The sequence below is a fragment of the Equus caballus genome, chromosome 9 (genome assembly GCF_041296265.1).
Source record: "Equus caballus isolate H_3958 breed thoroughbred chromosome 9, TB-T2T, whole genome shotgun sequence".
In the NCBI taxonomy this organism is placed as follows: Eukaryota; Metazoa; Chordata; class Mammalia; order Perissodactyla; family Equidae; genus Equus; species Equus caballus.
The window spans coordinates 18877957-18901095 of NC_091692.1; the positions used below are offsets into that span (position 1 = coordinate 18877957).

At 41.3% G+C, this 23139-nt stretch overlaps 1 protein-coding gene and 1 long non-coding RNA gene across 5 annotated transcripts in view; one reads left to right on the plus strand and one right to left on the minus strand.

The window, feature by feature from the left end:
• Positions 1–23139, plus strand: part of CRH (corticotropin releasing hormone) — a 201015-nt gene that overhangs the window by 90619 nt on the left and 87257 nt on the right. For 2 of the 4 annotated variants that reach the window (XR_011421564.1, XM_070222201.1), the window contains exons 4-5: positions 14033–14262; positions 15838–15989. The gene's annotated coding sequence lies outside the window, so the exon portion shown is untranslated. The remainder of the gene's footprint in view (positions 1–14032; positions 14263–15837; positions 15990–23139) is intronic. The other 2 variants (XR_011421565.1, XM_070222202.1) reach the window with 1 other exon arrangement.
• LOC111774934 (uncharacterized) overlaps positions 1–23139 on the minus strand; it is a 45115-nt gene that overhangs the window by 8801 nt on the left and 13175 nt on the right. The gene's annotated exons all lie outside the window — the stretch shown is intronic.

The following is a 23139-nucleotide window of genomic DNA, read 5'->3' on the forward strand; positions in this document are numbered from 1 at the left end:
AACAAAATAGCAGAAAGAAAAATCAAGAATATAATCCCATTTATAATTGCAACAAAAAAAGTAAAATACCTAGGAATGCATTTAACCAAGGAGGTGAAAGACCTGTATGCTGAAAGCTATAAGACATTGTTGAAAGAAATCAAAGAAGACAAATAAATGGAAAGATATTCGTGCTCGTGGATTGGAAGAATTAGCATAGTTAAAATGTCCATATTTACTAAAGCAACTTACAGATTCAATGCAAAGTCCTAATTCCCTACCAAAGTGCCAATGACATTTTTCACAGAAATAGAACAAAGAATCCTAAAATTTACATGGAGCAACAAAAGACCCCGAATAGCCAAAGCAATTCTGAGAAAAAATAACAAAACTGGAGGCATTATACTCCCTGATTTCAAAGTATACTACAAAGCTGTACTAATCAAAACAGCTTGGTACTGGCAGAATGTATGATGGAGAAAGGAAAGTCTCTTCAATAAATGGTGTTGGGAAAACCGGACAGCCATGTGCAAAAGAATGAAAGTAGACCACTATCTTACACCATACACAAAAATTAACTCAAAATGGTCCAAAGACTTGAATGTAAGCCCCGAAACCATAAAATTAGTACAGCTTTGTGGTATACCTAGAAGAAAACATAGGCAGTATGCTCTTTGACATAAACCTTGGGAGTATCTTTTTGAATGTGTCTCCTCAGGCAGCTGAAAAAAATAGAAAAAATAAACAAGTGAGACTACATCAAACTGAAAAGCATGGCAAAAGAAGCTATCAAAAAACAAAAAGACAAACTACCAATTGGGAGAATATATTTATAAATCATATATCTGATAAGGGGTTAATATCTAGAATAGATAAAGAACTCATACAACTCAGCAACAAAAAAACAAAAAAGCCAATGGGAAAATGGGCAGAGGATCGGAATAGACATTTTTCCAAAGAAGATATACAGATGGCCAGCAGGCACATGAAGAAATGTTCAATATCACTAATTATTAGGAAAATGCAAATCAAAACCACAGTGAGCTATCACCTTGAGCACATCAGCATGGCTATTATTAAAAAGACAAGGAATAACAAGCGTTGGAGAGGATGTGGAGAAAAGGGAACCCATGAAGGAAAGAAAGCCCTGGCACTTAATGTCAGCCTGGCTCCAGATAGAGTCTTCTTGCTGGTTTTACCAGGCTTGCTCAACCCAGACATTTTATATTTCAACACCCTGGTTATTTCCTTCATAGCACCGGTCATCTGAAATTATATTTATTTATTGTTTTGCTTTTTCAATGTCTGTTTCCCACACTAGAATACAGCTCTGTGAGGGCAGAGTTTGTTTTCTAATTTACTGCTATATCGCAGGACCTAGACAAAACTAGGTTCTCAATAAATATTGAGGGAACGAAGAAATCCCTAGAGATAGAAAAGACTATGACAGCTATAAGGAGGCGAAAAGAGCAGACTGAATTCTTAAATTGTATTGCTTATTTGGGCAATAGGGCTGAGGTTTTTTTTTTTAATTTATTTTATTTTTTGAGTAGTTAATGAATTTTTATTTTATTCATTTGCTGATTAGTTCAACAAATATTTATTGGGTACGTATTACGTACCAAGGACTGTGCTGGGGGTGTAAAGTTAAGAAAGGGGGTCTGTGCCCTGCTGGGCACCACAGTCTATGTAGGAAAACAGGAACTGAAAAAGAAATGACAAGTGCAAAGCAGGTTGAGAAGGAGAAATGCAGGTTGTGGGGCAGCAGGTCTCATCAGGCTCCTGCAGGGTGGGGAGGGGTCTCTAACTTTTCACATCTGCACGGCTTTATGTAAGTATTTGACAAGAGAGTGTTTGGGGCCCAGAACTGCCCAAACTGGAAAACTGAGAACTCCATAATCTTAGAATCCTCGCCATCACTAATGCTGTTTGAACACTTTTCAGGTACCAGGCACCCAACCATTGCTTTCCAAGCCCTGGCTTCTTTAATCCTCATAGTAGCCCTACATCAAGGGCTACTATTGTTACTCTTCCATTTTACGAATAAGGAAACTGAGGCTCTGGGAGGTCACCTAACTGGTAAAAGGTAGAGCCCAGGTGACTGCTTCCGGGGCCCGTGCTCTTAAACCCCACCATCTCCCCTGGGATGAGAGCCTATCTCCTCCCTAGTCCTTGGCCTCATGCACACAGCTTGGCCTCCCCCGCCTGCCTGGTACATAGGTTGCCTGAGTTGCTTTTTTCCAGTCTCATTTGTGCAGAGACGGTGACATGAACAGGTTCTCCTGACTCAGGATGGTTTTGGTAGAAAACACAATGCTGTCTACAGTCAATCCTGGGATCAAGGAGGATCTTCTTTTCTGGGAACCAAGCCCTGGCTAATGGCCCAGATGGACTGTCTGATGTTCCTAACCCAACTGATGTCCGTGGGCATAGAGTCAGTACTGAATGTTCCCAACCTAATGGGCTATTCATGTCACTGATGGCTGCTGCCCTCCTCAAGTCCTCAGGTTCATCAACGAGATGAAAGTTCCAAAGGAGACTTCTTAGTATAAAGATTAAGAGAGCAGACTCTGGAGCCAGACAATGTGGGCTCAAATCCTGGCCTGCCACTCATTAGTGATGTGACCTTGAACAAGGCACTTCCTCTCTTGGGTCCTAAGTCTCACCATCTGTTCCTGTCTGAGACTCCTTCCCTCTTTTTCCTGTGATCCGTGCCTTCCTCCTGCCTTCTCAGGTCACGTACTGTTTTCTATAGATCCTCCCTTTTGGAAGGAGAGCCTCTCAATACTCCAGAGTTCCCAGGCCTCAGAGGCAGCTGGAAGGGAAGTATTCAAACCATAGGGCTCCCTTGGGACTGGCTCCTCATGGTGGGGCCTAGAATTCTAAGGAAGGTGCTTTGGGAATGAGAGTGAGAGCTCAAGGGCCTGAGGAGCCTCAGGACCTTCCTGCCACAGGGCCACTGCTCTGCTTAGATGGGTCTCTGTGTGCACCTGGTAGGACTATCAGTGATACCATGTGTATCCCTTTTGTATGAAGGTATCCTCATAGCTGTGATGGCCCTCTGTTAGTGGTGGTCTTTTGTGCCTATGTGATGGCACAGCCCATCTGCGCGGAGTGGTCCATGTAGTTCTGTGGCAGAGGGGGAAAGTGAAAGGGTCTCTTGAATAATAATCAAAAATATCTACAGTTGTTGTTTATTGAGCAATAACTATGTGCCGTGCACAGGCTAACTACTTTGTATCACTGTCTCATTTTATCCTCATAATCATCCCAGGTAGGTGTGGCAGACTACATTTTTCAAAGATAGCTACCACATTATTTTCCATCCCTCAATCTTACAATGTGGTATTGATACTTTTCCCATAGAGTGATGAGGTTTATGTCCCCTCCTCTTGAAATTGGGTTGACCTTTGTGACTGCCTCGACCAATAAGATACAGCAGAGGTGATACTGTGTGACATCCAAAACAAGGTCATAAAAATGCCATGTACTTATCTTGCTCTCCTGGGTCACTTGTTCTTGAAACCTGGCTGCCACATGGTGAGGAAGCCCAGGCAACATGCAGAAGTGATGTGTAGGGTATTGCAGCCGACAACTCAGATTACATCTCACCCAAATGGCAGCATTAATTGCCAGATTTGTGTGTGAGGATGCCTTCATGGTGATTCCAGCCCAGCCACTATCCGACCACAATTGCTTGAAAGACACTGAGCAACAATTACCTAGCTGAGGAAACTGAGGCTCAGAGGGGTGAAGTAGCCATCGTCATGTAGCTAGTAAGTGGCGGAGCTGGGTAAGAACCCAGGGTCCTTAATGTCCTGACTGGAGAAATGAGGCAAGGAGATGATTTCTGCACAGACCCAGACTTCATCTATTGGCCCAGAGGGGTCCAGCTGGGACCCAACCTCAAGGGCTCTTAACTGTTTTATTTCTACATACTTATTGAGTTCTTCTTCTGAGCCAGACACTGTGCTATGGACAGTAAATTCAAAAGTAGTAAAATGCAGCTTTTATCCCCAAGGGGCCTGTGGTCTAGTTGAGCAGACAGAACTGTCAGTCTTTGTGTTCTTGTGCATTCTCCAACACTGGCAAAAGCCAAGAGGTTGCTATATGAAACATTGAAAAGATTACCTGGCCCAGGGCAGTCTTTCCTACCTCTTCAGCTTTGAATTTATCCAAAGAGACTAAAATAAAATAGGAGTAGCTAGATCTTTCCAAATATAAGCAAGGGTTCCTCTTGCATGACTACTCTGAAAAGGAGTTCTAAACACCTTAAGGCTTTTTACTTGAGGGGAAGAAATGGTGACTAGTACGTCCAGCGTCCATCAGAAGGAGGTGGATAGATTCCTTCCTTTCTGCTATATTTTCACAAATATTTGTTGAGTGGCAATCATGTGCACTAGGCTAGAGATACAAAAATAAGACAAGACAAGGTCTTCACTCAGAGTGTAGTGTGGAGGGAGATGTGAAGAGTGTTATAAGACAGTAAGATGGTCACGCCAGTGGAGGTAGGGATGGGTGCTGAGACTGTGGGGGAAGAAGCTTCTCCATCTGCAGGGGAGCCAGGAAAGGCTTTCCAGGGAAGCGAGGCTTTGAGCTGGCTCTGAAGAATTACAGCTTTCCAGATGTCCTACCAGGGAGAAGGCAGCCCTGCTGGAAGGAGGAGCCTGTGTAAATGGTCAAGAAGGCATAGTATGTTTGGAGATCTACAGGAAGTTTAGTATTGTTGGCACAAAAAGGTAAGAGGGACAAGAAGTGGAAAAATAAGTGGAAAGTGAAGTCTGGGACCAGACCGTGAAGGGTTTGCTTGCAGACAAAGCTGTTTGCCTTTTATTGCCTGGAATGCTGGTTTTCTAGCTGCAATTAGAATTATCTGGGGAACTTGAGTAAAAGACCAATGCCTGGTCCCAGTCCCAAAGATTCAGATTCAATAGGTGTGGGATGGGGCCCGAACATCTGGTATTGTTTTCAAACTTTTTACTGGAATAAAATATACATGTGTGTTCAACTTCTCTTCCAGTCATACCTGGTCACTGACTGGTCTCCAAATGTGCTGGGGTTTTTTTTCCTTTTCTATGCCTTTTTTCTTTTGCACATGATGCTCCTAGAATGTCTTTATTTTTGACCCTGTTTTTCTAACTCTTAATTGGCTAGCATGACTCACTTACTTCCAGAAGCCTTCCCTGATCTTTCCTGGCAGAGTTATGAATCCTTCCCTGTATTTCCATAGCATCTTGTGCATAATTCTCAGTGACTGGTGTCCAGTTGACCTAGCTTGGGTCTCGGACAGAATTCCTCGGCTGAATTATTCCACCCAGACTGAATCTAATGTGGGAGGCAAAATTGAATCCTAGTATCAGCAGGGGGAATGGAGCCTGCGCATCAAAACAGCAAATGTACTTTTGGATATTGTATAAACCTGTATTGTTCCCGAAAGTGTTTAAATTAGTTGTCTTTCTACTAGACTATGAGTTCCCTAAGGACAAACACTGTGTGGTGTTAATCTTTGTATACTCAGCTCCAAGTCAAGTTCCTGGCTCAACAAGTGTATGTTGAGTGAATGGTCCTTCCCTCAGTTTTAAAGACACAGGTTTATTCTGAAGTCTACTCTGAATAGCATCCATCCTTTCTAAAGTGTTTCCACTTTATTCTTTCAGGCCCCCAGGACTTTAAGGATGGGGGAAAATTTGCACAATGGCTTTTAAAATTATCATCAACCAAAAAATATCTTTGAGAATCTCTAAATCAGCTCCTTTCCATTTGTCCTCCTGAGGAAGTGATGCTAGAATGTCAGCGTCAGTGATGGGAAGGAGAGTGGCCAGGCAGCTGGGATCCAAACCCACTGATCCTATGGACAAGTGCCCTCTGTCTCTGCCAGAATTCAGATTAGGGAGTAGGAAGAAAGTAGAGGCTTCTGGACTCAGAGTGAGAGGTGCTCGGCACATATTGAACTGATGGAGTTGACAGGCCACTCTGGATGTAGAGAATGCTGCTTTAAGTCTGCCCTATCTCCTGAACTTTCTCCAAGGATCTCTTTTAACTTATATTTAAAAATTGGAGGGAGAAAAAAAGCTGACAGTCAAGGAAGTTTACATTTAAGTGCTAGTTTAGAAGCGATTTTCCAAAGTCCTAGGTCATGTCAAAGTTGCCATTTAATGGGTATCATAGTGTTTCCCTGGAGAGAGGAATGTGTTCCATCAAGCTCACTGCTCCTTCGGGGGCAGGCTTAGGTTTGGCTTTATGAACAGTAATGATTTTTTCATAAGGTGCACTTTGCTTCCACACAGCGTGGTATGATTCATAAAATAAAGCTCTTGTGCCTTAATTATCCTTTCTAGGAATAAACCCTATTTCCTGCAGCTATCATTCCTATTGTAAACCAGCAAGGTCCTTGTGCATAATACTGTGCAATTTACTGTTATCTTGTGTAGCCACATTAAATGTCACAAAATGCTTTAGAATGGGAGATGAAAGAGGAGGAGGAGGAGGGGGAGAGACTAGATGGCAGAATAGCACATGGTGGGGCTGAACCTCCCACTGCTCCCCGAAGAGCATGTCTCCAACACCCAGATATCCACTGGAGCTCTAGGGAAGGAGAGCAGATGGCTGAACTTGTTTATTGAGCTGACCCTCCTCCCTTCTTGGTCAAAACTTAGCTGGGCAGCTTGGATTACTGGACTACTTATTTAACTGAATGGAAATAATGAGTATGATAGTGGCCCGCCTGACATCAATTCCTTTTTCCCCCCATGGTAGCAGCACCTTTAATTTTCCTTTGGAGTAAGGTGGCGGGCGGGGGCAGGCAGGTGACCGAGAATCCTGCTTACATCCATCTCGCCCATCTGAGACCTCACAGCTGGCTTATGGGAAAGAGTCCAAATTCTTTGGCACAAGATACAAATAGGCAGCATAATAAAAGTGATATTTTGGGAATAATAATTTGGCAGCACAAACTAAAGGCATGGAGTAAATTAGCAGCCAGTTGGAACAGTTTGGCAGAGTATGGGCCTCGACCAGGAAGACACGTGCCAGAACTATTATTTAGAGAGAATTTGGCCAAAGAATATACATACGCTGAGAACCTATTAGGAGCCAAGTCTTGTGCTAAGTGCTTTACATACATTATCTCATTTGTGGCAAAAGTAATTCCCCCTCTAAGAGCATTCATACTTTTCCGCTGTGGCACTTTTCACAACTGGTAACTGTATATTTATTTGTGCAGTTAGTTGTTTTAATGTCTGGTTCCATCGACTGAGTTTCCAACTATGTGCCTGTCACATAGAGCTGCTTGAAAAGTTTGTTGAATGACTAAATGACTGTGTGTTAGTTACGACTCTTGTGGAATCTAGATTCATGAGAAGAAACCTCATAGAATTCTAGACAAATCCAAATAACCAGTGTGCAGGAAAGGGCTGAGCAGGGCAGCTCTGGGAACATTGGCAACTTGACCACTAGGGAACTTGGCCATTAACATGGCAGCTCTCAATGTTTCTGCACTATGGCTGTCAGTTTAAATTCTTGAGAGAGAGATTCTGATTGGCCTGGCTGTGGTCAGGTGTCCACTCATGATCCAATCAGCTATGACCAAAAGGGCAGAGTCAGATGGTAGATAGCGTCTGGAGGGTTCCTCCCCTGTGAGTGTGTGTGTGTGTGTGTGTGTGTGTGTGTGTGTGTGTGTGTGAAGGCAGTTCTCAGAGAAAGAGGGTTCCTGAGGCTGAGAAGGTAATCCCAATGGTATTTACTATAATACAGGACTGGAAGGGAGAATGTGACCTAATACACAGAGATGTTTTGAAAAGATAGGCAGTGTGGCACAGTGTCTGGATGCCAAAGTTCAGGTCCCAGACTCAGCACTTATTTCCTATGCAATCCTCGGCAAATTGCTTAACCTTTCAGCCCTTCAGTGTCCTTATCTACAAAGTGAGGGTCAGGACAGTGTTAGCCATTTAGACTTGTTATGAGTTTTAAAAGAGATAATGCATGTAAAACGTTTACCAGTGCCCGGCATTGTAAGCACTCAACAGATGTTAGCCAGCTTCATTCTTACAATGGAAGATGAGGAAGTTACATCTGGAATATCTTTATTCCTCTTAGTAAAATAAAGAACCCCATTAGGACTCTTTTACGATAGTTAATTTCTGGGAGAGACTAGGTTTAGTGTGATAAAGAATTTCAAATTTGGACAGATATGATTTCAACAAGTCCAAAGTATTCATAAGATCATTTGGTCCTCAATTTTAACAGCTTATTAAAACGACAAAATAGATTTAACATCAGTCTCCACGCAGGCCCTTAAAAAAATCAGTTTTTCCATACTTGCTAGTTGCACTGGCAGTGGAGGACAGAAATTGCATTTCAAAATCATTAGTTCTTCACCCAGACCCAATGTTGAAGGCCAGGACCCATAGGCCTGTGCTAATAGGGAAGAGATGAGTTAACATTGGGCTGTTCAAGGCTCCTGACCTAGGCATTCTCCTAAATGTTTTAGGGATAAGGTGAAAATCTTGTAATCTGTAACTGTTGTAGCAGGCAGAAGAAGCAGTTGGGTATGCTTATGGATCTATTTAAGTCAAAGGTCATTGATTTTCTTTCTTCATGTTTAGCAACACATTATAACCTGAAACATGTATTTCAAAAGTCAACTTGTGCTTCTCAAAACCTGAGTTCTTCTGCAAAATTTGGAAGGCGCAGTGAGAGCAGCTTGGAAAACGACCCTTCAGAGACTCTGTAAAGTGATTGTGCTATCAAACGTGGGTTTCTTTCAACTTAATCATGTCCCCCTTTTGGTTCCCTGAGGTCTGGGTATTTGCTTTATGTGTTAGAGATATATTGATAACAATCTCCGTTTAAGGTCCATTTATGTAGGAAAATAGTGTATTATGATTGTACTTATAGTAATTCCTTTGAGATTCTGATTGACTTTTGATTCCATTATTTCCTTTGGTTGTCAGGTCATTTTATCATTCAAATGCAGATGAATTTTCAGGTTGGAGTTAGGATGAAGAGTTCTTTAAAAACATTTCACTCCAGGTTTCAGAGAATCTTAGCACTGGAAAGCACTTTAGAGATCGGCTGGCCCACACCCTAAGTATTAGAGATGAAAAACTAGAAGCCAAGGAAGTTAATGATTAGTTCAAGGTCACTCATGTGTAGAGGGCAAGAGATGGACTCTGGATTAATAGATGAAAGTTCTCTCCACTGAAAATCATAATCAAAAAAGATGTTGCACGGGGCCAGCCTGGTAGCACAGCAGTTAGGTTCATGGGCTCTGCTTTGGTGGTTCATGGGTTCAGATCCTGGGCGCAGGCCTACACACCACCCAGCAAGCCATGCTGTGGAGGCATCCCACATACAAAATAGAGGAAGATTGGCACAGTTGTTAGCTTAGGGATAATCCCTAGTTTAGGAACAATCTTCCTCAAGCAAAAAGAGGAAGACTGGCAACAGATATTAGCTCAGGGCCAATCTTCCTCACCAAAATAGGCTACACAACCTATAGAAAAGTTGGTTACTGTGAGGATTATTTTGTTTTATACTTTGTGACTTTGATGTTGTTGTGCAGACAGTTCAACTTTTTATACTTGTTTTCCAAGATACTTAGCATTCTCACTAGTATACTTCTAGATAGAAGGTTCTAGAGACTCCTACCCGATGTAATTTCATGTGTTAACTTTTGTGGCTGAGGTATATGGCTTTAGCTAACTTAATGACTTCTGTGATTCCCACATGCTAGTTTAAACCAAAAGACTCAGGGTTAGTTATTGGATTGACCAATATAATCTCATTTGGTTACTTCTATTTCATGGATGGGTATAAATACACTGTATTTATTACATTTTTTTCTCTTAATTAGGAGATAAACAAAGCTCTCCAACCCAAGTATAATATAAGAAAAGGCTACTGAAGCAATATATGCTCTTATTAAGACGATAATCTTTTAAACATTGGGAAAGCCTAAGAAGCTTCCCTGCAAGTAGGTCTTGCTTGCCTCCCTTCCCCCAATTCATATAACAGTTTTCCTTGGGGAGCATTTTTACTCTTTTTAAAAACATGTAATTTTTCTTTTTATTGTAAAGTGTACCATACACATAGAAAAGTATATGAAAACCAGTGTGCACATTTTAAATAATTTATTGTAATAATTCTTTTGCTTTTCTTTATAGTATTACCACATGTTTGTATTTCAACAAAAAAAGTATTAAAAGCTTTATGTTTTATAAAATGGGATCATACAGTGAGTATTCTTTCATTCTACACTATGTTAGTGAAATTCATTCATGTTGTTGCATGGGGTTGTAGTTTTAAAATGTTTGTTGCTGTATAGTATTCCAGTTGAGTAAATATTCTACAATATATTTATCCATTCTACTAAGGATGGATATTTAGGCTGCTTCCTGTTTGGAGCTATTGTGAATGAAGTATTGCAAACAAACCTGTACGTGCCTTCTGCTGAACACGTTCAAGAATTTATGCGCAGGAGGGAATTGCCAGGTTACAGTATATGCTCATCATCAAATCTACTTGTAATAATTACTATAAGTGCCACTTTTCCAAAGTACAGTCTATCCTCATTATTTGCAGATTCTGTGTTTGTGATCTCTCCTACTTGATAGAATTATTTGTAACTCCAAAATCAATACTCAGGCCACTTTCTTTGTTAACTGCAGACATGTGCAGAGTGGCAAAAAAAAATTGATTTCCTAATGGGCACATTTCCAGCTGAGGCTGAATAAGACGACACTCTGCCTTCTTTTTTCAGCTCTCTTACTATAAGCAAGTATCCTTTGTGTGTCTATTAGTGCCACATTTTTCATATTTTTGTGCATTTTGTTGATTTCACTCTGTAAAATGGCCCCCTATTGTAGTGCTGAAGTGCTGTCAGTGTTCCTAAGCACAAGGAGACTGTGATGTGCCTTAGAGAAAATAGGTATGTTAGATGTTTCCTTCAGGCATGAGTTCAAATGCGGTTGGCCATGAGTTCAATGTTAATGAATCAACAATGTGTATTAAATAAGGCGTCTTTGAACAGAAACACACATAAAACAAGGTTATATATTAATTGGTTGAAGAAAATGTTGTGACTAGAGACTTGCAGGGAACTAACCCTTTATTTCCCCCAGGAGCAATGGTTCAATGTTTGCTAATTCAGTGTTTGTGACAACTTTACAGAAAATAACTACTGCAAAGAATGAGAATCAACTTGGAAATTCACATTTCTACTAGCATTGCATGAGAATTCCCAATGAGCCACATTCTTGAAAACATTTATTAATGTCAGACTTTTGAAAATTTTGTCTCTCTGGTAGATGGGCAATAATATTCCATATGTGTGTTTTGCGATAATTTCTCCCAATCTGTGACTTGCCTATTCATTTTTATTAACTGTGTGTTATTCTCTTTCTTCTCCTCCTTCTTCTTCTTCAAGAAGTTCTCGGATCTCCTAAGTCCTTTGCGTTTCTGTATACACTTTAGAATAAGCTTGTCAATTTCCACAAAAAGTTCTTGTGGGGTCATGATTGGCATTGTGTTGAATCTATAGTTCAGTTTGGAGAAAATTGTCATCTTAACAATTTTGACACCTCATTCTTAAAGAACCAAACAGCTCTGTGGAGTTTGGTTTAAGTAACAACAACAAAAAGTAAACATTTCAGTCATTGTGATATTTTCCCATTGAAAACTAGCTCACGTCTACTCTTTTTTTCCTTATGTGAGAAACATTCCCACCTTAAATGAACAAAAAATATAGAGCCTCTCTTTGCCCTCCTGTTTATTCTGAAAAGAATTTCCTTTCTGTTTATTGAATACATTGTCTGCCCAATCAGAAAAATGAAAAAGAAAACAGTAATTAAAAGAACAGTACCTAGATTATATTACTGCATGTTTTTGTATTAATATTATAGGTTAAGAGTGAGCAAATAATTTTTCTCTTAGAATAGCTATTTTAGATTTGTTATTGCACAAGATACCCCAAATCTTACTCATTTAGTAATATCAATTTCCTACAATATTCACTGGCATTCTGAAAGGAATTTCTAAATAAGCATTTTTGTTTTCTTTTAAAAATATACTTCTTCTAAGATAGAAATTATTTTCTTATGGGCCTGCAATAAAATAGGAAATAGAGGGTATAGCAATCAGAGGCTATAAATGATTCACTTCCTATACTCCTTCAAAATAAAGATTCTTATAAGTCACTTTAAAGACGATAAATTCAGATTACATATTAGAGTTATATTGATCTACAGCCTCAGAGTTTCTTTTTATCTGGTCTGGTCAGGGGCCAGGCCTGGATCTCTGTTAAAGGTAATAGTGAGCATTTTCCATTTTTGGATTCATCTCTCTCCATGTGTTTGATCTTTTTATTCATAGATGATGCTTCGGACTTGTCAATAGCACCTGTGCTTTAAGTTATATTTATGACCCATCAACCGGGTAGTAATTGAAATCCTGCTGTGTCACCTGTGCTCGGTGACATGGGGCAGGCAAAAGATGTACAGGATATGGATTCTACCTGTTATAGTCTTACAGCATATTTGGGCAGATGGGACCTAGACACCAGCAACATACCATAGGATATCAAAGTGCATAGTACAGATACTCAGAGGAGAATTTAGATTTTAAAACATGTCAACCGTAATACACACACAGTAAGAATACAATAAGTTAGAAAAGGGAGACTCTTATTCTTTCTTTGGAGATTGCATTATCCTGTTTTACTTTCAGCTCTTATCTGAAAGTACATATTTATGTATTTATTTGCTCTCTTACTTCCATTTTTGTCTGTCTACCCACACGAATGTAAGTTTCACAAGGAGCTCAGGTTTAATATGAGGAGAACACCTTTTAAACAAATAGTTGCACGCTGTGGGATAAATGATATGTGAAGGGGATGCTCTGTGTGCTATTGGAACACAGAGGAGCTCATGGCCCTGCTTCAGGATGGAAAGGGAACTTCCCAGAAGAGGGAACATTTACCCTGTGAGAGAAAACCCCAAGGATACATTTACGGAAGTGGATTGATGGGTCAAAATGAGTGCATATTTAACATTTTGTTGGATAATGTTAAATTGCTACATTGTGTTTTGAAGAATGAGTGGGAGTTTATCTGGCAGAGAAAGGTGTACCAAGGGATTATAGTTCCAGGCACAGGGAACAGCAGGAATAAAGGCACAGCATGTGCAAGTGATTGTGTAGTTTTGTGGGATGTGTGGTGGGGAATGGCCAGACACAGAACTATAAAAGAATTTATGGTCAGGTTAAGAATAATGTGAGCTGAAGGCCTCAGGGCAGATTTCTCAGTGAAAGTAACCTATCTCAAACTTTAAAATCTCAGTAGGATATAAGGTAAAGATGAGTAGGGTGATGAATCCATTTCTGTGGATTGTGTCCTCCCTCCCTGCCTCCTTCCTTTCCTTATTTCCTGCAAGCCTGCCTTGCCTTCCTGCTTTCACACATTTATTGAGTATCTATTCCATGCCAGACACTGTTCTAGGCACTGAAGAGAACAAGGCAAAGTCCTGCCCTCATGGAGCTTGCATTCTAGTGGGGGAGACACACAATAAATAAGCGAAAAAAGGAGAAGAAGGAAGGAAGGAAAGAAGGGACGGAGAGAGAGAAGGGGCAAGGAAGGAAGGAAGCAAGGAAGGAAATCCAGAGGGTATTAAGTGTTGTGAGGGAAAAAATTAAGGAGAGTGCACAAGGTGAGAGGGAGGTGGCCCAGACAACCTGGAGGGTGGATGCTGCATACCTACCGTCTGTCAAAGTCCCGCCCCTGCCCCTATTTGTTTTAGCCCAGCATCTTGGCATCTGTCTCGTCTCTGAGCTCAACTTTTGATTTTGGGATACTTTTCTCTTGCTGCCTTCCATTTTCACTTTTCATCTCCCCTGTTTGATTGTAAGCTCCTTGAGGACAGGGGCTGAGTTTTTTCACATTCGGATCCTACACTAGAGCACAGTGCCTTGAAGCATGTAACCCTTATTTTTTAAATAAATGCCATTGTTGAAAAACTTAGCAAATTACATTTTTTGTTTCTTCTTTCCTCTTATTTCTCAGGTTGTTTGCATGAAACATGGTCACCGCTGCTGAGGAATCCTTTTGCTCCTGCCGCATAGTGCCCACCTGCCTCTTCAGTCCTTGTGGTGACAGCCACATTGTTCCACTTGTGAGAAGATGAAGGGCCACCTCGTAATGAGAATTACCAGCAGGCCTGGATGGATTCCGAAGTAAAGTGAGCCTGCTCTCCCACAAATGTCTTTAATAATACATAATGAGAAAGGCAGAAGGTGCGATATATTTAGTTTGTTATTATGGAACATCCCTGTAGACTTTCGATGCCCAAATTTAAACTAAAAAAGAAAACAAGCTGTCCTTGTGGGCCTTTGGTTGCATATCATGAAACAGTTTCAGTTGGGAGAGAGATAACGACTCCTCTGGAATCAGAGGGATTTCCAGAGATTGTGGAGACACCTTGTTTTTTGGTTTGATTGCAGACAGTTTCAATAAGGGTGATGTTAGATTATTTGTGACCGTTGATGATTAGAAATATGAGTTAGAGCCATCCTGAAAACCATCAGAAATTACAACTATAGGTCCTTGTAGGAGAAATTACCTTTTTCCAATGAGGCAGTAAGGCTCTGTAGTATCAGATTCTAGAAATGTGGAGTGTTAGAACTGGAAAGAATATTAGTGATCCAGCCTCTGTATCCTATAGATGTGAAAGTGAGAGCTAGAGCCATAAAAGGACTTACTGAAGATCACACAGCCAGCCACTGATTGCAGCATGCTTACAACCTAGGTATTTTGATGTGTTCACCTTCCCTGCATTATTTTTTTATTTTTATTTTTTTGAGGAAGATTAGACCTGAGCTAACATCTGCTGCCAATCCTCCTCTTTTTGCTGAGGAAGACTGGCCCTGAGCTAACATCCATGCCCGTCTTCCTCTGCTTTATATGTGGGACGCCTGCCACAGCACAGCTTGACAGGTGGTGTGTGGGTCTGCTTTGGGGATCTGAACCAGCAAACCCCTGGCCACCAAAGCAAAACATGGGAACTTAACCGCTGTGCCACCAGACTGGCCCCCCTTCCCTCTGTTATTGATATGTGATAATGAAAGAGCTTGGTAGACTGTAAAATGTTATACATATGGAAGCTACTATCATCCTATCATCTCAGCATGCTGCCTCTTATCCTAATTTAACCTCCCTGGGCCTTCTTCTTACTTGTGTATAAAATAGGTGGCATTAGTTGATATCCAAGTTCTCTTCTATTTCTAAAATTCCATTCTTTCATGGCTCTTTTTTAAAGAAAATAGAGATAATGGTTGAAAGAACCTTGAAATTCACTGAGAACTTCTTGACTTTTGCCTCCATTGATTTTCTTCAGTCTCATCTCTTGCCATTTCGTCTTATATCTTGCCCATCCCATCGCCTGACCTACCAGCTGAACTAAAGTACAGCTCCCCAAATGCCCCAGGTTCTCTCATTGTCTCAGAGCATCTGCACACGATGTGCCCTTTGCTGTCTTTGCCCTGCTAACTTCTATGTGTTCTTTAAGCCTCGTTTGAGCATCAACGTCTCAGGAAGCCTTGCTTGATATCCTCTTACAAGCTTCCCCAGCACCCAATGCCTCCTGCTATCACAGTGTTAATCACACCATATTGTAACTGTCTACTTAGATCTTTTTCTCTTCCTAGGCTGTCGACTTCTCGGCTCTGAATAGCAGTGCCACCACTATGCTTGGAACATAGGAGAGGCTCAATAAATGTTTGTTTAGTGGTATATAGATAGATTGCTGATTGATTATCTCCAAGAGATGACAAACAGTTCCATGCTGATGTCCATGTCTTGTCTTTCAGCAGATTTTGACTTCTGGGCATTGTCTGGTGGGCGTAGCTAGTTTGTGTCTTGGATGGAATAATGAGGATGTTGAGATTCATTTTCCATGAGCCACTTCTAAACATCAGCCCTGTGAAGTCCCTTGGTGCCACTTTACTGATGGGAGGAGCTCAAGGTGAGTGAGTTCTGAGCCTTCATCACTGAGGACAGCATGAAGCTAGTCACTTGCCATCTGGCTACACCTGAGCATGCCAAACCATGTTTCAAGGAGGGAGATCCAAAAGATAGGTTGCAGGCCCCAAAGAACACATGGTTCCTTGGGAGTTTACAAGATCTAGTGTACACAGGCAGCCTCTTTAGAGTTCTGGGCAGATAGGTATGAGGCTTCTTCTCTCAGCAGCTGGAAGTTTAGAAGAGGTCAGCCGTTCTCTAAAATTCTCAGAGGTTTTTCTGTCTGAGTTCACTGAATGGTTTCTAACATGTGTTAACTCAAGCTGCTTCTAATTGCTGCTGATTACTGGTAATTTTCTGGCAATAGCAAGTGTTTGTCCTGGCATCAGCAAAGGTATATCCCCAGATAGCAAGAGTAGGGATAGAATGGTGTAAATGGCACTAGAGAGCCTAGACCCAGAAGCCCAGATTGCCTAGCAGCTCAACAAGCCACTTAGCAAGGGGAGCCCAGAAGGAAAAGCTTGCTTGGGAGACCAGGGCCATGAAGAGTGTAGAAACAGAGGCATGATTTTGGCAGGAACTGGGATTCTGCTTTGTTAATTTTCGTGCTGAACAATGAACAGAAGTTGGCCACTGAGCTTGAGGAAAGTTGCTTCTCCGTACCCCAGTGTGTCAGAATTCTGAATGAATCCAGGATAAAATAAGAGAAGTAATACCAAATGGACATAAGGAAATTAGAGATTTTGATAACTTGATCAAAATTAATGGAAGGTGTGCACACAACATGTAACAGAAAAGTAATTCCAGACTATTGAGATCACCTAATAACTGTTGGCCCTCTCCTCTTCTCTCCAGCATAGTCATGAGGGAGGCTTTCCCCCTTCACCTCTGCTTTTCCTTCTCTCGTGGGCTGGGGTGGGCATGTGGACAGGGGCAGTCCTTTCTATCATTCTTTACTGAGCTCAATGACTGCACTGTAGTAGGCTTTAGGGATATAACATGAAACTAGATAAAATTTAAAGTGTTTTAGTCCTTCTTGCTTTTCTTAATTCCTCTGGAAATTTAATCCAGCTGTTGACCCTGCCTGAATGCTATTTCCTTTCCTTTGGTTGAGGTGGGATGGGGGGGGGGGGGGGGGCCGTGTGTGTCTCTGAGGTGGGTGAATCATGTTCCGGCAGGGAGACCAGGGTACTTTCTTGGTAACTTGGGAGTTGACAGCAGACACGAAGGGGAGGAAGGACTTGGCTTGGAAGCCTTTGGATCAGAGGGTGCCTCTGAGGTCTGGCTGGACTGGTTACTCTTTGTCAGAGTAAAGTCATCATAAAGAAGCATATTTGATCAGTAGTTGCATCACCTGGGATTCTAGCAGCAAATAGATGGTATGTTGAAATGGTCAATTAAGAGAGTTTAATGAATGGACTTTTTTCAGAGATATGGGCAGGGCTAAGGAAATCAGTGAGGGATGAGGAAGCACCAAGGCAGTAGCAAATGGTGAAAAGTGCCTTCTGATTAAAATTTGGCAATCCCATAGAGCTGCCACTTGGACACAACATACCAGCTGAGGACTTAAACATATGACCATTGTGGTGCTTCATTTCCTTCTCATTGGACTGTCTACAGGTATTATTAAGCCCATTTTATAGATGAGGCATGTTAAGGAATCTGCCCAATACCACACCTTTGGTAAGTGGAGGAACTGAGATTTGAACTCAGATCTATCTGAATCTAAATGCTATTCTTTTCTGGCTGAAACCATTACATCTCTCATTCAAGGCAGTAAGAGATGGGGGAAGAGGTGGCATCATCTTTACCTGTCCCTTTTATTAAGAAAGCAAAAACTGCCATAGAACTCCCAGCGGGCTTCCATTACTTCTCACTGGCCAGAATTGTGTTGCATGACCCCAATACATGTCCCCTTACATGGCCCCCTTACGTACCTGCCCCTCACTCCAGCTGCAAAGCAGGCTGGGAAGGCAAGTATTTGGCTTTTCCATCCTATATAGTGGAAAGTGACAAGGGAGTAGGAATTGGGAATGATTCTTGGGTCAACAAACTAGTGGCTGACTTCTTTTTTCTATGGTTTTTGTGGTACTTTCTTTCTTTAGATAATTTTACACATTCTACCTGGTTTTGGTCAATTAATGTAAGACACTTCACTTTCTAGGTATTTAAGGTGACAGCATATTTCTGATCTATTATGTATTGATTTCGCAGTTTAACTCAATTCTTTTTTATTATTCCTGTCTCTGCATTTATGAGAGACACTTGACAGGAAACCCCGTGGGTGTTAACAATAATGCCTATGGTACCAGGATTAGAGATTGAGTGGAAAGCCCTAAACACATTCCTTTGCACATAGCAGGTATTTGGCAAATGGTGACTATTATCATTATTCATCATTTCTCCCTCTGAATGGGACTTGGATGGTAAAGGAAGACCTTGGAAGGAAGTGACTGGCTATGCAGATGGTGTTGACAAATGGGGTTTGGTTGTGTGATCCCTGGTTTGAGACGACATTATGATGCTAAGTGTGGAGGATGGATGGAGGGGCAGAATGCATTTGTTCAGAAGCTAGCTAACGATTGTAGAGTGCTTTAAACTGAATAGGGCAGGAGAAGGAGAGAAGACCACAGCCAAAGAAATTGGTAAAATCAGTTCCACAGAGACTAGGAATCATTAAAAGAAGGGTGAAATTGTGGGTGAGTGTTGCGATTCCTGTGAGAGACAGTTGGTGAAGGAACTGAGATTGTAATGCTCTCTGCATTGCCCTCTCCCTGGACTCACCTCATTTATTGTGTTATAGTCATGTCATATTTATCTTTACTTTGCCTTGTCAACATAGTCTGAGATAAGATAAACACCATCCTAGTTTTCCCAAATGTGATGGAAGTAGATTCCAGACCTAGGGATGGCATCAAGTCTAGACAATGGCTTAGATGAAGAAGAGATGTTCTTAGGTGCCTGTATGAGGGGTCTATGGAAAAGAATAATAGTATCATTTATACAGCACTTAATATGTGTTGGCCTGTTCTAAGTACTTAGATTATTTCACTTAATCTTCACAATAGCCCTATGAAGACGATACCATTAACATCCCTGTTTTATAGTTGAGGAAACTGAAGTACGAGGGGAAAAGTGACTTGCCTAAAGTCACACAGCTTATGAGTTAAACACAGCCAGTCCTCTCTGGAGGCCAGGCTGATTCCCTGTGTCAATGTAGATAAGTTATGTTGGCTTAAACTAATTTCTGTCTTTGATAGGGTTACTCAACTGGCAATTAGGGACAATATGGTTGTAATGTGCACTTGCTTTTGAAATATTCAATTCTATTATGGAAGATGAATAAATTTGTAAAATGTAGTGAAACATTTTAAGGTATGTATAGACAAGCAGTTAGTAAGTAGAGCATGTGTTCGTCAAACATAGATGGGAAGCAATAAAAGGACCAAAAGGTATCTAATATTCATGAGGTCCTGGGTACTAAATATTCATTATACAGTAAAGATACATGGAATATATGAGATAATAAATATAAAAAAGGCCAAAGTATTCATATTACTAAATGAGCATATAATATTCATGAGGCCCTAATTCATAGCCACCATTCTGGCCCCATGTGTCCTCTGTCCAAGAAACACAAATAAACCCAGGTTTGTTCATAGGCTAACTGGTGAGCTATAGGTGTACCTCGGTGAGCTATAGCTGTGGCCAGAGGTACTTGTCCCTGCATCTTTCCAATGGAGCCAAGGTGGGATGGGCCCAGGGCACCCTCCTTCCATGGGCCCCCTTGCTCAAATCTCAATTTTGGTTCTTACAGCCATGTCATCAGTAGGAAATGTTATTGTGTGTGTGTGTGTGTGTGTTTGTGAGAGAGAGAGAGAGAGAGAGAGAGAGAGAGAGAAGGAGAGAAGGAAAGAGAAAGAGAGAGAAGCCATCACTGGTAACCCAGGATTCAAGTGAAGGTCCTTCTCCCCTGTCTGTACCCTATCCTAAGTGTGTTAACTTATCCTGGGCTCTTTTCCCTTCTTTCTCACTGTGTGTTATAAATTGATTTTTAATAAGCTATCCCATGACATCCTGGTAGGATTCTTGGCATCCTGGTAGTCTCTAATGCCATCAAGGTAATTTCCCATAGGACAGAGGTAGACATGGGCTGTCAGAACCTCAGCAAGACCCTGGCAATTGTACCTGAGATCCATGTGGGCAAATATAAGCTAGAAGATACTACAAACAGGGGAACTCCTGCCTGCTGCTAGTGGCAATATTGTGGGACTAGTGGCCCTGGAAGGAGGTTTCTGGCACTGCTCCGTCTCTCTGATCTGTTATGGTGATAAGATGAAGACACAGAAGGTAAGTTAATCAGATTGAAAGACATGGTAAATATTGAGATGTTTTCATGTTGGAGAGGGGTTTTGTTCTGATTCTGTGAGTTGAGCTGCGGGAAATCAATTCCCTTTCGGGCCAGATGATGGGATGTGAGGGGGTAGGGAGCATGGGAACTGGCTCATGGAATGTAACAAAGTGCACTTGAGTCCCCAGGGCTCTGAGTGAGGTGAGGCAGGGAAGAATGAGAACAGGGCTCAGCCCCAAGAAGTGTGTATGGCAGGAGGGAGGTGAGAAAACAGGTCCCAGGTGAAGAGTACTACAGAGCAGGAGATGAACAAAACCCAGGGTGCCCCAGTAGAGGGGATCAGTGGTTTCCCCGGGGAATATAAAGGAAGCTGCTATCCCCCAGCATCCTGGGAACCAAATTTCTCCAGTACCTAGGGTCTCCTCTGCCTGTGGTAAGCCAGCCTGGCTCACTGCACTTCCGTACCAATGAGATTTCTACCCCCTAATCTCTCCTATATATCAAATTTGGAGTCTGAATCTGCTTTCCATTTTCCTCCTGAATCCCCAACCCCCTTTTTGCTATATATGCCACTGGGATAACTTGAGAATAAAGATTTTATGTAGCAGGTTTTTTTGTCTTGTACATGAATCTTTGATGACTGTCCTTAGCCCTGTGGGTAACAGTATATATAACTTTGTCTTATCTTTGTATTTCCTGAGCGACATTCTGGCTGATGCAAGAGCTGGCATTGCAGAAGCAGCTGTCTGTTATGTTGTTTGCAATGACAAATGACAATATTCCTCCCTAATTAGGAATAGAATATATGTATGATTTATAGCCTTGAGCTACGTCTCTCCCGCAGATGAAGTCTCAGTTGTTAGTATTTGAGATATTCCTTTATAAAGCCTAAAGTTAGTATAAAAGAATGTGAATGGCAAAATGGTAGACACACCAGGTTCTGGTAAAAGTCCTTATTATCCTGTATCTTCTTTATGTACAAAATAAATGTGCCAATATATGGCATCTAGAGATGTCTAGAATCATAGAACTTTAAAGCTTCAATAATCTTGTTCAAATTTGGGGTCAATGTCTTTGTGCTTGAAGGGTATTTTCCAATGAGTTGGGGTGGTTTTGTTGTTAAGAAGGACATGAATCAGGCATGAATAAATAGAAAAAGATCCTGGAATTATTTCAAGGTAATGGAAGCTTTGTCTCTTAGAAAATACATTTTTTTTCTAATTATAAAATGAATACACATTTATTGTAGACAATTTGGAAACAAAAAAATGTATAAAGTAGAAAATAATACACTCAACAGCCAGAGTTAACTGTTAACATTTTAGGTATGTTTTGCTCTAGTCTTCTTTTCAATATATCTCAAGCATATGTACTCATATGTTTACAAAACTGGAGTAAAACTCATTATACTGTAATATAGTTCCATATCTCTGCTTTTTAAAAAAAACCTTAACGTTATATTGAGAACTTCCCCCGCTGCCACTAAATATTCGTTGGAAATATATATTTTTAAATTTCTTTCTTTCTGTCTTGGACATTCTGGTTTTTTTAGGATATTAAAAGTCTGGTCAAATATCGCTATGTTTGTACATGCCAAATTGTGAAAATCTTAGTACAGGAAAAGCAGTGTGAGGAGATGGAAAACACTGAAAACATGAAGAGTTCACATAAAAGCAATTGAGCATTGACATTGCTTGCTTGCCATGGTTTAGCCTGGGCGGGCTCGTCAAGCACACTGTCGTGTTTTTGAGAGCATGGGTGTACTCTACATGTATTTGACTTGACACAGCACACTTCCCCCAACCCCCTCCTCTTTGTGCTCTGATTGGAATGCTACCCATGTTCCCTCTGTGATTGATGTTAGCTGATGGTACTGATCAATGAAATCATTGGTGCCAACTTCAGAAAGAACACCTTTTATTCATGACATTCTGTGACTAATAGATTTCTCTTCAAATGTCGTGTTTCCATAATAAGATGTTTCAATGTTACTATTTTTTTTTAAAAAAGTTATTCCGTAAAGAAAGGAATTTGAAAGGAAAAACCTCTTACCTTTTCTATGTTATTATTCACCTCATAACCCAATGAAACAAAACTGACAGGAAGTCACCCAGGCCTGGGTTTGACTTGAGTGCACATGGACACCCCTGCTCTGGACCCCGGGACTGCCTGTGGTGGCTTGCCCTTTGATTGTTCACTGTGACGGGAGCTTTCGGTTGTTCCATTCCCCAAAGAGATCTGATTTTCTCTCTATGTTGACTATTAAACTAACTTTGTAACACGGTGGTTTTCAAACTATGTTCTACAGGGCATGAAGGCCGGGATCTCCCAAGTTACCTGGGAGGTTGTTAAATATGCTATTTTGGTTCTTTTTTTTTTTTTTTAAAGATTGGCACCTGAGCCAACAACTGTTGCCAATCTTCTTTTTTTTCTTCTCCCCAAAACCCACCAGTACATAGTTGTATATTCTAGTTGTGAGTGCCTCTGGTTGTACTATGTGGGATGCCACCCCAGCATGGCCTGATGAGTGGTGCCACGTCCACACCCAGGATCCAAACTGGTGAAACCCTGGGCTGCCAAAGTGGAGCGCACAAACCTAACCACTAGGCCAGGGGGCCAGCCCTCGTTTTGGTTCTTAATTGTAGAGATTCTGATTCAGTAAGTCTGGGATGGGGTCCACATTTTGAGAACCACTCTCCTGGGGTGGGGGCTGGGTAGTACTAGGCAGTTGGGTGGGCTTTAATCAACCCCTCCCACTGTTCTGCCCGAATAGAAGTTTAAAAAAGTCTGAAAACTACCTTTC